Source organism: Ambystoma mexicanum, chromosome 11, assembly GCF_040938575.1.
Source record: "Ambystoma mexicanum isolate Mex_15411 chromosome 11, UKY_AmexF1_1, whole genome shotgun sequence".
Lineage (NCBI taxonomy): Eukaryota > Metazoa > Chordata > Amphibia > Caudata > Ambystomatidae > Ambystoma > Ambystoma mexicanum.
The window spans coordinates 483,192,073-483,206,785 of record NC_090934.1 but is presented as its reverse complement, the minus strand read 5'-3'; the positions used below and the strand labels follow the sequence as shown (position 1 = coordinate 483,206,785).

The 14,713-nt window shown below is 50.8% G+C and overlaps 1 protein-coding gene across 5 annotated transcripts in view; it reads left to right on the top strand.

Annotated features, from left to right (window-relative positions):
• The window catches only part of TTC17 (tetratricopeptide repeat domain 17), a 2,246,693-nt gene that overhangs the window by 2,215,772 nt on the left and 16,208 nt on the right, over positions 1 to 14,713 (top strand). The window lies entirely within an intron of this gene.

The following is a 14,713-nucleotide window of genomic DNA, read 5'->3' as shown; positions in this document are numbered from 1 at the left end:
ATATTTAGCAGTTTTATGAGAGTGCTGTGTGTAGAAATGTGACTGTTATTACATTAAATCTGGAATGTTGCAGGCCAATTTCAATAATTGATTTCTCAGAAAAGTCATTTGAAAGGATTGAAATATTGGATATAAAGAAAGGACATTTTAGATTAGTGCCAAATTGGGTTCAGGAAAGTCATGGGGTAGATGAGTAGGCTTTCAAACGTTTTCTGATTTTAGATAAATACTTTAATGACAGGAAAACTGTGATTTATCTTGGTTTTATGGACCTTTCCATGGCTTTTTGTCTCTGCAAATCGTGGAACCGTATGGCACATTTTACAGACAATGGGTATTTCCACTGAACATTTTTAAATGGCAGTATAGCTCTGTATAATAACTTGTCATCTAGTGTCAGATTTACACAGGATAGGCACTTAAAGATTCTTTCCCAATAAATAGTGGTGTGCACAAGGGCTGTTTTTTGGCCCTCACCCTCCTTTGTAGTCTTTGTGAGAATTCTTTAAATGATGCTGTTTAACAGTCACTAGTGTTTTACCCAACACTGGACATAAGAAAATGTGTATGTTGGCATACGTCTATGATGTCGTTTTAATGGCAAATGCACCTGTAGCTTTACGAGCCTTCCCAAGTGCACCTCCAACTCATAAATTCCTATCTGAGATCCTAGCAGAAGACGGCTTCGTAGGTAGCGTGTCTATGCTATACAGGATAACCCAGTCTAACACACCATCCAAGAATGATGATAAAACCAAGTGGGAAAGAGACTTGAACATCCAGATAGATGAGTAGCAATGGACAAAAACTACTGCAGATATACAAAAACCATTTTGTATAAATGGTCTCATTATACACCTTTGCCATGTATGTATGCTGTATTGCCTTACTTGAAACATGACCTTCCCGCAGTGTTAATATGCCAGTATTAAATAAAGTTTTAAAAAAATTGAAGGCATCCTTATGGAAACTGCAGTCAAGAAGTATAATTCAAAAGTACAATTTGTGTCTCTTTACTGTCTCTTTACAGTGCAGTGATGGAAGTGCGGTTATTACTCCAACCTCTACAGTTCAACTTATACAGTGCTCAAAAATATTTTGCTTGATCTTTAGTAGGGGATCCCAAAAATATTGTGTTAAAAGAATGTGGTCTGGCTTAATTCAAAATTCCATTTAAACTTGGTTTGTGGTTGGTTATGTGTATGGGGAACCCCATACAGTAATTTGCTATATGATATGGCATTTATAACACGCCTGTACACAAGCGTTCCTTGACTCATTTTGTGTTAAATTAATTGATGGCTTCCAGCATTGCTTAGTTTAGGAAAGATTATAATACAATTAAGGAATTTAGATCATATGGAATTGAATTGAGAATCCATTTTTCTCCAGCATGGGGTCTGGCATGGATTCACATGCTCATTAATATTCCCCGTCGTCAGGCCGGGAATCCTCGGTAAAGAAAACATCAGTATCAGTTTCGTTTCTGATCTGTCTTTCTTAGTAGTAACCAATCACTGATCTCTGGGTCATACTGCCCCCAGCCAATGACTGCCCTCTCCCTAAGCCCCTCCCCTGGCAGCCATCCTCATATTTATACCGCACGTTCAAGTGTTAGGAGTCGCTTTTTTTGCGTTCGCGCTTTTCCAAAGAGATTTATCTCATTTTTTCGGTTAAATCGAGCCTCAAGCTCCACCATTTCTTCTTCCAATCAACGGGAGACCCGCTTCGTAATGTTCTACGCCCCTCAAGGGTGAAGTTTTCGTCGAGCTACGCTTCTCGGAGGATTCCAGTAGTTTCTGAGGCCTACCTCGTGGACATGGTCCAGGAGAAAGGAAGCTCCACGCCCGGCAAGCTGTTCAGGAACTGCCCTGGATGCAATCTACAGAACCTGTTCAAGGAGAATGAGCACTCGAGGTGCCTCTACTGCCTCCACGAAGACAAAACGCACGTGGAAAAGGACTGCACGTTTTGCATGAACATGTCGGAACGGACCATGAGGGATCGTCGGACCCTTCTCGCCAACTGGCTGGAAGGCAAGAGCCCAGCAGGTGAGAAGAAGTCGTCCAAGCGGTCTTCTAAGTCCTGTGAGGGCGCCCCGGCGACGGGGGCCCAACAGAAGGCTAAGCACCGCGAGTCCGCGAGCACCGGGAGTGCCGAACGGTAGGGCTACTCGGCTGCCAGGCAGGGCGCACCTTCCCCGGCGCCATCCACCACGAGCCAACGCTCTGGCTCGGGGAAGAGAAAGTCAGCGAACCCGGCTAAGCTTCTGGACAGGCCCCGGTCGATCTCAGAGGAGCCGGCCGAAGGGGAGCGAGGCGGTGCCCCTCCCCCTGTGGTGAAGGCCTCAAGCAAGGTGGTGAAGGCTTTGATTCACCCAGCCAAGGCCTCTATTGAGGAAGTCGCTATGGCCCTGGTGAAGCCTGTGGAGGCTACACCAGTGGTGGCGCCCTCAGGACCCAAGAATCCTCTTTCAAGCCCATCGAGAAGACCCCTGTGAAGGCCCCGGTGGAAAAAGAGGGGGGGGTGGTGGCCATTTTGGACACAGACACAACCTCCGAGGAGGAGCTGGTAGAAGTCGAAGAGGGACTCGACAAGAATTTCTAAGAGGCCTGTTCCCGAGGGAGGGATCCCGACGAGGGGGACGACGAGAGCATGGGTGGTGACGACGAGGCTCCCGTGGAGGAGGAGCAACCGCGCACCCGTCATGGCCCGAGCCTCAGGACAACTCGGTGGCCATTTTGACGGCAATCCAGGCCTTATGCAGAGATAAGGACCAGATTTCCCCTTCCCCCGATGGAAGACCCGACTGAGCCAGGTCCATCGGGAAGCCCTCCAAACAAGAGGAGGAGGATTCATCCACCCCCGCCTTTTCAGCCCCCATGGCCTTCTCAGCCTTTGTCTCCTTCCCCGGTCCCGAGGGATGACACGGGAATGGATACGGCCACGACGGGGACGGATGACAACGGTGGTGACGACGGGACGAACCTCCCGTCGCCGATCCCTCGGGCATCCCCGCCCGACAAGATTGGCTCGTTTCACGCCATGATTGCCAGGGCGTCCGAGCTGTTCCAGCTCCGTCCCGAGGAGAAGGAAGGAAGGCTTCCTCTACCAGCAGCGCGAGGCCAAGAGGAAGACGGTCCTCACGGTGCCTTTCCTGGATGACATTTGGGACGAGGGACTTGCTCTCCTTAAGAACCCGTCTACGACGCCTGCAAAGAGGGACCGGTACGAGAAGAAGTACCGTGTCTCCGACACTGCCCCCTTGTGCCTTTGGGTGCAGCTGACCCCTGATTCGGTCGTCTCGGCGGCGGCCAAGAAGAAAGCGGGGGGGCATCTGCCTCTACGTCAACTTCCCCGCCGGACAGCGAGGGAAAGAAACTGGACGCAATGGGACGACGGGTCATCTCGTTGGCGGTGATGACGATTAAGGCGGCCAACGCCCTGGCGATCGTGGCCCGCTACGACAGGTAATTGTGGTTCAAGATCGCCCCCCTGTTGGACTTCCTTCCGGACGACAAGAGGGCGGAGGCCCTGGGGATCTTGCAGGAAGGTGAGGTGGCGTCAGACCACGCCATAACGGTGGCCACGGACATTGCCGACACCGGTTTCTGCCAGTTGGGCAACAGCGTTTGCCTTAGACGACGAGGGTGGCTCAAGGCGATGGATTTCCGCCAAAATGTGCAAGCCAAGGTTCTGGACATGCCCTTTGACGGGGACAACCTGTTTGGGAAGACAGTAGATGAGTCCCTCCAAGCCATCAAGACCGACACGGAGACGGCTCAGGCCCTGGGAGTTCTTCAGCAGCGACGGCCGTCCTTTCAGAACTCTGGAGGCAAGCAAGGTTCCTCCAAGGGATTCGGCGGTGGCTCCTCTACGTACCGCCAAGCGGCCTGCTCCTCGTCACAAGAAGCCTACAGGGGACGAGGCAAGTCTGGCGGATCTTGCCGTCGTCGCCAGGGAGGCCAAGGCGGCCTCCAAGCAGGACTGTACCGGCCGTTGCGTCAGGCCCCCACTGAAGCACCCCGGTGGGAGGCCGGCTGGCGAAGTTAGTCGGCGTGTGGGAGTCCATTTCCACCGACCGTGGGTGCGGGATGCCCTGGCCTAGGGGCACGTCCTCAAATTTCTGAAGTGCCCCCGCATTCCACCTGTGGACAGGAAGGAAAACCACGTCCCTCAACTTCTGTTGGAGGTAAGGGCAATGCTCAAGAAAGGGGCCGTCGAGCTCGTCCCAAAGAGACTCCGGGGCTCCTCGTAAAAAAGAAGACAGGAGGATGGCGCCCCATCCTAGACCTGCGGCGACTGAACAAGTACATCAAGGCACAGAAGTTCCAGATGGTCACCCTCCAGCCCGTTCTGGGACAGCTGGAGGAGGGCGACTTCCTGTCATCGTTGGATTTGGAGGATGCGTACTTCCACATCCCCATTCTAAAAGGACACCGAAGGTTCCTCAGGTTTGTAGTCCAAGGACGGCACTACCAGTTCAAGGCCCTCCCGTTCGGGTTGAAGTCGGCACCCAGGGTGTTCACCAAGTGCCTGTCACCGGTGGCGGCGTGGCTGCGCCTGCAGTGGATCCACGTCAACCCCTACCTGAACGACTGGCTCATCCGAGCAAGGACAAGGGAGCTCGCTGTAGAACACACAGCGAAGACCGTCCAGTTGCTCACGGACCTGGTGTTCTCCATCAACTTCCCCAAATCTCACCTGGTTCTGTCGCAGGTCGCACTGTTTCTGGGAGCCAAGCTCGATACAGTGGCGCGACTGGCCTCGCCGTCGGAGGAAAGGACAAGGGCCATCCTAGGCAAGGTGCAGCGCTTGCTGGCCACGGACGTGGCCAGGGTGAGGTCCATCAAGTCCCTCCTCGGGATGATGTCCTCTTGCATATACCTCGTGCGCCTGTGCAGGCTTCGGATGCGCCCTCTACAGGAGTTCCTCGATGCCCGCTGGATCCAAGCGAGGGGCAGCTTCGAGGACAGGATTCTTCTCAACGAAAAATTCCGACAAGCGATCCGGTGGTGCGGCACCCGCGCTCATCTGACGGCGGGCAGACTTTCAGACCCCCGCTCACCAGGTGACGGTGACTACGGATGCCTCCCTGGAGAGGTGGGGAGTGCACACCAGAGATCTTCACGCGAGGGGCATTTGGTTTACAGAGGAGAAACCGCTCCATATCAACATCCTGGAGCTCCGTGCAGTGTTCTGTGCCCTCAGGTCCTTTCTCCCGTCCCTCAAGGGCAAGGTGGTGAGGATCTTCACCGACAACACCACCACGATGTTTTACATTCTGAAGCAGGGCGGAACCAGATCCCCAGCCCTATCCAAGGAAGCCCAGGATCTGTGGCATTGGACCGTCGCCCAAGGGATGTGTCTGGTGCCCTTTCATCTGGCAGGGATAAAAAACACCATTGCCGACTCGCTCAGCAGGGAGCTACGCTCGTGCCACGAGTGGGAACTACGACAGGATCAAGTGGATCGACTCTTCCAGCGATGGGGCAAACCCCAGATTGACCTGTTCGCGACGGCGATGAACTCAAAGTGCCAGATGTTCGCCAGCCGAGGAGCATGGCCGATGCTTTCTCGTTCCCCTGGGACGGCCTGTTCCTGTATGCGTTCCCTCCGTTGCCGCTCCGACTCGTCAACCAGCTCAAGAGGTCCCGGTGCAGGATGATCCTTGTCGCACTGGCGTGGCCGAGACAGATCTGGTTCCCGGACCTTCTGGACTTGTCAGCGTCCCCACCAGTCAAACTGCCGACAGACGTAGATCTTCTCTCCAGAGAAGGAGGCGCCATACTTCATCACGACCCGGAGTTGTTCAACTTGCAGGCCTGGCTCCTACAGCACTAGAGTTTGGAGGGTAGGATATCCCGGCAGACTGCAGAGAGGTTCTTGCAAAAGCCAAAGCGTCCTCAACTCACAAGTGCTATGGACATAAGTGGAAGAGGTTCTCTGTCTGTCTCTGCGAATTACGGCCCCTCAAGTGCTGCCGTACCTACTGTCGCTGGCCAAGGCTGGACTAGCTCACGCCTCCATCAAGATATATCTGGCTGCGATCTCCCGATACACCAGAACTACAGGGCGGGCGTCCTTGTGGTCTCATCGCCTAGTGAAAGAATTTATGAAGGGACTGTTCCGATCGTTCCTGGAGGTGAAGGCCCCTGCCCCAGCGTGGGAGCTCAACGTGGTGCTGACCAGGCTCATGGGGGCGCCATTCGAGCCTATGCATTCGGCACCGTTGAAGTTCCTGTCGTGGAAAACTGCATTTCTTGTGGCCATCACCTCCGCACGACGAGTGGGAGAGATCCAGGCCCGGTCTTGCAAGCCTCCATACTTGACTTTTCATGACACGAGGGTGGTGCTGAGGACGCACCCCTCCTTTATGCCCAAGGTGCCGTTGGACTTCCACCTCAACGAGCCGTTGGTGTAAACAGTTTTCTTCCTGTCGCCTTTGTCACCGGCCGAGATGACTTTGCACTTGCTGGATGTAGCTAGAGCGCTGAAGTTCTACGTGGACCGCACGAAGAGTTTTTGGAAGACGTCACAGCTGTTTGTGAACTTTGGACCTGTGAACCAAGGGAAGGCTCTCTCGAAGGCTTCCATTTCCAGATGGCTCTCCGGCTGCATCATGCACTGTCACTGGTTGGCAAACCGACCGTTGCCCGGCCGTCCGAGAGCCCATTCGACCAGAGCGATTGCTGCTACTACGGCGTTCTTGTCTGGTGTGCCCCTGCTGGACATCCACAGGGCTGCTGCGTGGAGGTCGACGCACACCTTCACGAGATTCTACTGCATTGATCGGGACTCCAGGGAGGAGTCCAGGGTCGGCCAAGCAGTGCTGCGCAACCTGTTCGCCTGAAGGTGGGCCTGGTGAGGAGGTAAGAGTTGCTTAATGTTGAGTTTATGCAATGCTTAATGTTGAGCCTTTGCCACCTCCCATGCTTGTGCATGTGTGTACTGCTATGTATTCTTATATTCATGAGCATGTGAATCCATGCCAGACCCCATGCTGGAGAAGGAACAAGTTTCTTACAATTCTCTTGTCTAACTTTTTTACACCCCCCCCCTCACAACTTGCTGTGTCAGACAGCTAAAGGTAGGGGGTGGGACAGTGAAAATGGGCCAGGGAAAAAGAAAAGAACATCTAAAGGAGAGGTCCCTTCCACATTTGGGTCAAATAGTCTCCTGGAGGTTATCAGTAGACAAATCAAGTGTACAAGAGGATGTCCATGAACAGTCCCAAAAGAAGAGACAAAACTGCTTTCCTGGTTCAACAGTCCCAGGATGATTTGATCCTTCAAGAACACCACAGTCTACCACCACTGCAAATCCAGAGAACCTAATCCAAGAGTGTCCCATTCATTTCAATTCCCCTCCCAACCTAATTAGAGGGACTGTTGGACACCCACCCTAGGCCTGCAACATAGTAGATTCCCACACCATTAACCGGATGCCTCCTGATTCGCTCTGTCTCTCAAAAGAAGAAATCCCCCTTTCCTATTGGCATCAGGAAGCCCCCACCCTCTCAGCAACGTACTACTGCTCGGTCATCCCTGTGTTTCCTCTTCTTTCTCCTTGTTCTTTCGGAAGCATGAAACCTCTTTCCTTCCAAGTGCGCAGTCTTCTGCTTCACCTTTGGACCCCATTCCTTCCCCCCCCCCATAATCACTAAGGTTTTTCATCTTGTACTTCTTATCTGACTTCTCTTATCAATATCTCTGCTGTCTTCAACTTTTCCCGCTGACTTTGAAACCACTGTTATCCTCCTCCTAAAAAAAAGTCCTTAGACACTACCCTACTTACTATTGTCCCATCTTTCGTCTTCCTTTTCATTCTAAAATTGTAGAACAAGTAGTTTATACTAAATGTTCTTATCTTGATCTCACTCTGACTCTACAAACCCACCTCCCATCTCTCCATCTTCTTTTCTTTTCCCTTGCTCACGCTTCTTTCTGCCCGGAATCTAGGTGTCACCTTTGATTCCTCTCTCCTTTACACTTCACAGCGCTAACATTGCTTGTTGTTGTCGTTTTCAGCTCTGACATTCATAAAGCCCATCCCTTCCTCACTTTTCATACCACCAAATACCTTATTACTGCTTAAATGTTTCCCCATCTTGATTATTGCTCTTGTCTTCTTGATTGTCTTCCTGCTTTTCATATAGCCCCTTTTTGTTTTTCTTTTTATTTCTTTTATTCACACTCTTGACTGAATTTCTCCCTATCTCTATTATACTCTCCCTATCCCTCTGTTGGCTATCTTTTGAATCTTGTCATTTGTTTCACTTTCTCTGTATTGCTTTTAAATGTTTTCATGGGCTCGCTCCTCCGTATCATTGGCCTCCTGTTTTTTAGTATGTAACTTCTCGTTCCCTTCAATAACAAGCTCTATTTTTGTTAGCTGTTCCTAGGCCAGCGTACGCCCAATCTGGCTTTTGCTCATTCTCACTCCTAGCCCCCCAAGCTAGTAATTCTCTTCCTCTGCACATCAGGTCTATCTTCACATACTCCATTTTTCGCACACAACCTAAACCCCATTTACTCTCTAGCATGTCTTAATGTTTTTATTTTGGTACTTACGTTAACTATGCATGGGTTTGTACTGACACCTTATAAATTAATAAATACAAACCTGGCCCGAACTGACACTTGTCACGGTCGTCTGCTTGAAAGGCTGAGGTGCTCACCTGCAGGACCTATCGGTGAGCGACCTATGATCTCCATCAGAATCCCGGGAACATGCCAATTTGCTAGAATTGAGCGCGATCAGGCTGGCCCTGGTCGGTTTCCTTCTTCAGTATAGGGCACATCTGTGCTCGCCCTGATGGACAACAGAGTGGCTTTGCACTACTTCAACAAGCAAGGTGGATTTGGGCTCCTTGCCTCTCTGCAGAATGCAACTCTGGTTCTGTGCACTTGAGAACAGTGCATCTCTAAGGGCAGCTCATCTTACCGGGTAGGAGAACTTCACTGCGACCCTCTTCGGCCTTCCACAAGTGCAAGTTCTGTATGTTTTCTTCTGTTGGAAAACTCCTAAGAAGGACCTCCTCACTTCCAGTGCGAACAGGAAGTGTAAGTGGTTCTGCTGCATCGAATTTCCTCAACAGGAAGCTCTTGGGGATGCACTGACGGTCCAGTGCACATTTGACCTGCTCTGTGTTCCCGTTGATCTGGGTCATTCAGTTGGTTCTCATGAGACGATACCTGTTTGGGTCCACAATGATCTTGATAAGCTCTAGACTGGTTCTGCAATTGCTGGACATGTCCACCTGTCCTCCATGGCACCTTCCACAGACAGCAGAGCTCCTATTCCATTCGGGGGTTGGGGGCGAGTCATCCACCTGAACCTCAACAGCATAAACCTTTATTGCTGGCTGCTGAAAGGATGAGGTATAAGGAGTGGGATTTGTCAGAAGAAGTCTTAGACGCGCTACTCGGTACCCGACGGCCCGCCACCAATTCCATTTAGGTCTGCAGGTGACATACGTGGTTGGCCTGGTGCTTGGAGAGGGATCTGGATCCTTTTACTTACTCCACATCCTCAGTTCTGGATTTTCTGCTTCGTTTGGCCCGGATGGGCCTGCAGATTGGTACTGTTTTGGTTAACTTGCTGCCATTTCAGTTTGGGTTTGAAGAGTAGCTCGGAACAGGGTTCGTTTTTCACAGTCACCACTGTCATGTAATTTTTGTATGGATTGTGTGATCAGTTTCCCCCACGCCAGTTTGTTGTTTCAGCATGGGACTTGAATTTAGTGTTGACATTTCTTATGGGCTCCCCATTTAATCCTCTCCATTTCTTGTACTTTCAGAATACTCACCCTGAAGTTGATTTTCTTGGTCATGATCACTTCTGCGTAATGGTTGAGGGAACTCCAGGGGTTGTCGGGTAAATTCCCCTATTTCGTTTTCTCCAAAGAGAAGGTGACATTGAGAGTGATGCCACCCTCCTTCTCAAAGTTAGTTTCTGGTTTTATCCTCTCTCAAAAGATCCACCTTCCTGTGTTTTTCCTTCCCTAGGCCTTATTCTTCTAAGCCAAAGGAACGATTCTATCGTCTGGACCCAGTGCATGCTGTCAGCTACTACTTCTCTCAGACGAGTAAGACTATGAAAGACGACCACATTTTTGTTGGTTATGCTGGTTCCCCTGCTGGCAGGGCTGAGACCAAACAGACGATTTCAAGGTTCATCTCAGAATCCTATCATCTGGTTGTTAAGGATGTGCCTGAAGGTCTCAGGACTCATTCCACCAAAGGGCTGGCTGCCACCTCTGCCCTGACACACGGAGTCCCTGTTCTGGACATTTGCCAGACGGGCATCTCTGGCAATTGTCCACCTGCGCTTGTTTGCAAAGCATTACTTTTTGAATTCTCAGTTAGGACAGCATGCTAGTTTTGGAGGAGCAGTCCTTCAGAGTTTTCTGATTTAGGTGTTGTCCTTCCTCTTCTCTCTCCTTCGGATCAATGTACTGCTATGGTAGTCTTTCAAAGATGAGGAATCTGTGGGAGGACCGACTCCATTAGATGATCATAAATGTACATGTGGGTAATGTGCTTTCGGATGGATGTCCCTCCCCACGGATTCCTCATCACCCTCCCAACATGCCTCACTTGGTGGATAGTTGGTACACCTTGGTTGTGTGGTACCTCAGCATTGGAGTGCTAGGAAAAAAGAGTGGAACAAATGTTATGGGGTGCAGTGCCTCTATATATACTGGCCCTGATGTTAGGCCTGGTTTGAGGTGCATAGAGGTGTCAACGGAGCCTCCTAGCATGAGAAGGGTTTCTGAAGAGCAGCTGCATTGGGGACATGGATATCAAAGATGAGTTATCCGTTAGAGGAACATCCATCAAAAATCACATTACCGGGTTGGGCGCTATTGTGCAACGTCCAATATGGTGGTGTCTGCATGAGCTCCGGGGCAGAGTGGAGATTCCTCGTTAATATGTGACATTTAATGCAGAACTTTCAACAGAAAAAGCAGACAAAAAGACTTGTGAATGATGAAGGCATCTCCTGCTACTATCGACTGCTGTGGAATTCGGCTGAAAACGAGTTGCGGCACAGCGTATTGAGGCAGGCGGTGACTGCCCGGGCTGATTGCTGTGAGATAGCCGCTTGGTCATGGGCCCTGCCAGCGTTAGGGATGGAAGGAGTGTGAGCCGGTGCGGGCGGATCGCAACGGAGATCACAGGGCGGCAGACAAGTGGTGACTTAGGGGCAAAAATTGCCCAGGCCACTTCAAGTGCTGCTCCCACACAGTGGGCGACAACTGGAACTGCCGTACGCTGACACCCATCCCCCTGGATAGAGATGAGCGCGCACCGGGTTACAGGGAGGCAGACCCAGACGGAAGACCCTGTGGCCACCGGGGACACGTACGGCGCTGGGCCGGCAGTGCCACTGTCCTCCTGGCCACATTTGCGGCAGGTGATGAGACCCGTGAAGTGAGAAGTCTGTTTACTAATACGCGTTGTACATTGTGCCCGCAACGCTGCTTATTTCACATGTGCCATCAAAAGCTCTGTGCTTATATACATTGAAGAACCAACAAGGCCCCTGTAATGCCCCAGATGGAAGTGAGACGCAGGAGAAAACCGCCCTGGGGACCTAAGACTTGGTTTCTCCCCTAGCCTGCAAGTTTTTGACATGGTTTTGACTACTACGCTTGGGGGCAAGCAGCATAGGGACTGAGCGGCTAGGCCTGCAGTGGTTACCAAGACGCACGCTGTCTGTCTGGTGGGCAGATTGGTTGAACAGCGTGTGAAAGAGCCAATCAACGCGATCTCTGGGCATATCTGAGCGCTGGCCGGTGCGGCGCTAGGGCATTGTTGTATTGCGGCTCCCCCTCCTGACATGAATATCTGCAGTGGGGTGGGGTGCTTTGCAGTTAGCGCTGCACCTGAGACTCCAACCTATCATACTGAAATCAGGGAGTATCAGTCAGTAAGGGATGCATTGTGCTTGAAGGCGTTTGCGCCAAGAAGGGTGCACTACTGACAAGTTCACACACCGAGAACCCTTGGCAAGGTTGGCTGTCGTTTGGTGGTGACACAGGCAAATTGTAGCGCTGCTGCCCTGTTCACCAGTTAGTACCCCCACTGGATGGAAATACTGTACGCTGGACTGCTACTGAGGCTTAGTATATATCAAGCTGGAGGTTGGAAGTGGAGAACACAGGGTGTGGCGCTATGCCAAAAGGGGCTGGTCCCAGGAAAAGTGGCACCATGGATAAATATGCGAAACCCACCCCAAAGCATCTGGAAACATTGTGCGAAGAGACAGGCAACCAAGTGCATGCAGAGTGATCAGTCGCCGCAGCCTGTTGTTCTCCAGGGGGTGTCATGGCCATTATGCAACAAGGAATTGCTTCTATCAATGATAATCTAGATGGCATCACTGGTAATGTCACTACAATCCGTGCAGAGCTGGAAAAAGCTACGCAACGAATCACGGAAACTGAAACAAGGATTAGCATAGCGGAGGACGCCATAGCAGCGCTGCAGGGAATGGTGACAACTCTAAGGACATGGGCAGCATCAGGATGAAATGTGAGGATTTAGAGACGAGATCGAGGTGAAGCAATGTCCGCATTATAGGTGTACATGAAAATGTATTGAAAGGGCCAATGGAGACTGCGACTGAGAAGCTGCTGAAGGAATTGCTGGGGGATCCAGACTGGTCCCAGATGTTTGTGGTGGAACGTGCGCATAGAGCGCTGATGGCGAAGCCGAGACCGGGGAGTTCCCCAGACCAATAATTACATGCCTAATGAACTACAGAGACCGAGATCTAGCTCTGAAAGGCAGCGCGAGAGAAACAGGAATTGAAGATAGGTTCTAGCGTGGTCCGCATCTTCCTTGACTATACATTGGCGGTACAACAGGAAAGACTCGCATTTGTTGGGGTTAAAAAGTTACTCGGGGAACAGGAACTACCCTATGCTATGCTTTACCCTGCCCGGCTGTGCCTACAATTCGATAGCAAGACCTATGTCTTTACGTTTCCTGCGGAAGCTGCATCCTTTTGTAGAGGCCAGTATTCCACTTTCGGCAGGGCAGAATTCAGGGGCAAAATAATGCTTGAAAGTATCGAAGTGTCTCACTTGTGAATATGCAATTTGGATGTGTTAATGGTAACGCCTGTTGTGACTCTTCAGGTTATGTGCTAAGGCAACACATTGTTGAAGTGTGGATCTCCACTCACCATTGTAGCAGTCGCCCCCAATGCGAGTGCACATATATGTTGAGCAGGGTAGGGCGAGGGACAGAGGGTAAGGGATAAGCATATTCGTGGTTTGGGGTACTATGAGGGATGGGGAGGAGGGATTAGGGGAAACTGTTATAAAATTGCACAAGGTAAGCATGGTATATTACGGACTGGGCATGAGGAGGTGTGGAGCAGGGTGGAGCAATCAGATGTACGTAAGGGATGACGACGGGGAACAATCCAGCTGATGTACAGCTCTTATGCTGGAATGTACGGGGATTGGGATCCCGATGAAGATGCGCAAGGTGATGTCATTTGCCAACAGGCTGGGGGCCAAGCTTCTATTTTTGCAAGAAACGTACCTGCTATTGCACCAGGCACGCAAGTTAGCCCCTGGGTGGGGTGATCAACGTTACTATACGTCTTCCTCTACAATGGCGCGGGGGGGGATCATGATTTTAGTACACCGGTCACTGCCATTCACTCATTTTGCAACCAAAAGTGATGACTGTGGCAGGTTTGTGTTTTCCAAGGGAAATTGGGGTGTGCGGAAGTCCTTTTGATAAATGTCTATGGACCTAAAGTGGATGACTCTGAGTTCTATGACACCCTATTTCAAAGATGTGCTAAGTACCCCACTGCGTCAGTTATTTGTGGTGGAGAATTCAACACGATATTGGACGTACAGCTTGATTGCACATCTACTGCACCCAGGTCCCTAACAAATGCGGCACGCACTATATACAGACACACACACATACATTGAAGATTTGGGGTTGAGGGATGTGTGGCACACGCTTTACAATACAGAGCGTGCTTTTATTTTCTATTCTTCGGTGCACGATATGCACTCACTCATCGACTTATGGCTAATATCACACAAACAATTGAACTGGGTGGGCGAGTGCTGCATATTGCCTACAACTCTGTCTGACCACTCCCCGGTATTGCTGTCATTAAGTATTCCTGGAGGCATGGTCCTGCGGCCACAATGGCGCTTCAAGTCTACATCCCTGGGGGACCCGGTCTTTCGGGCGATGGCGCAACACATAGACAGCTATTTTGAAAATAACAAAGGGTCGGTGAACACACATGCTAATCTTTGGCAGGCCTTTAAAGAATATATTAGGGGCATTGCAATGTCAACTGAATATGGGGTATTGCGTGAAATTAGAAGAGAATTAAGGAGGTGTGAGAAAGCTTTGGCATGGTTACAAGCAGAAAGTGCCAGGGATCCATCGCAGCGGACTAGCAAAGATATTGGCACACCTAGATAAATACCAGGATGCAGAAGCTAGGGAGTTACAATATGTTGATAGGCCAGCAGCAGCGCGCCACAATGGGTAACAGGAGAGACCTGGGAAATTATTGGCGCGGGCAGTTCGTGGTGAGAGGGGCAGCACCAATATTCCGAGCATAATTAGGGCAGACGGTCCGGTGGCCCACAAAGTGGATGAGATAAGCATGGTATTCTATGACTTCTATAGGATCTTCTATTCCCCCCCAAAGTGCA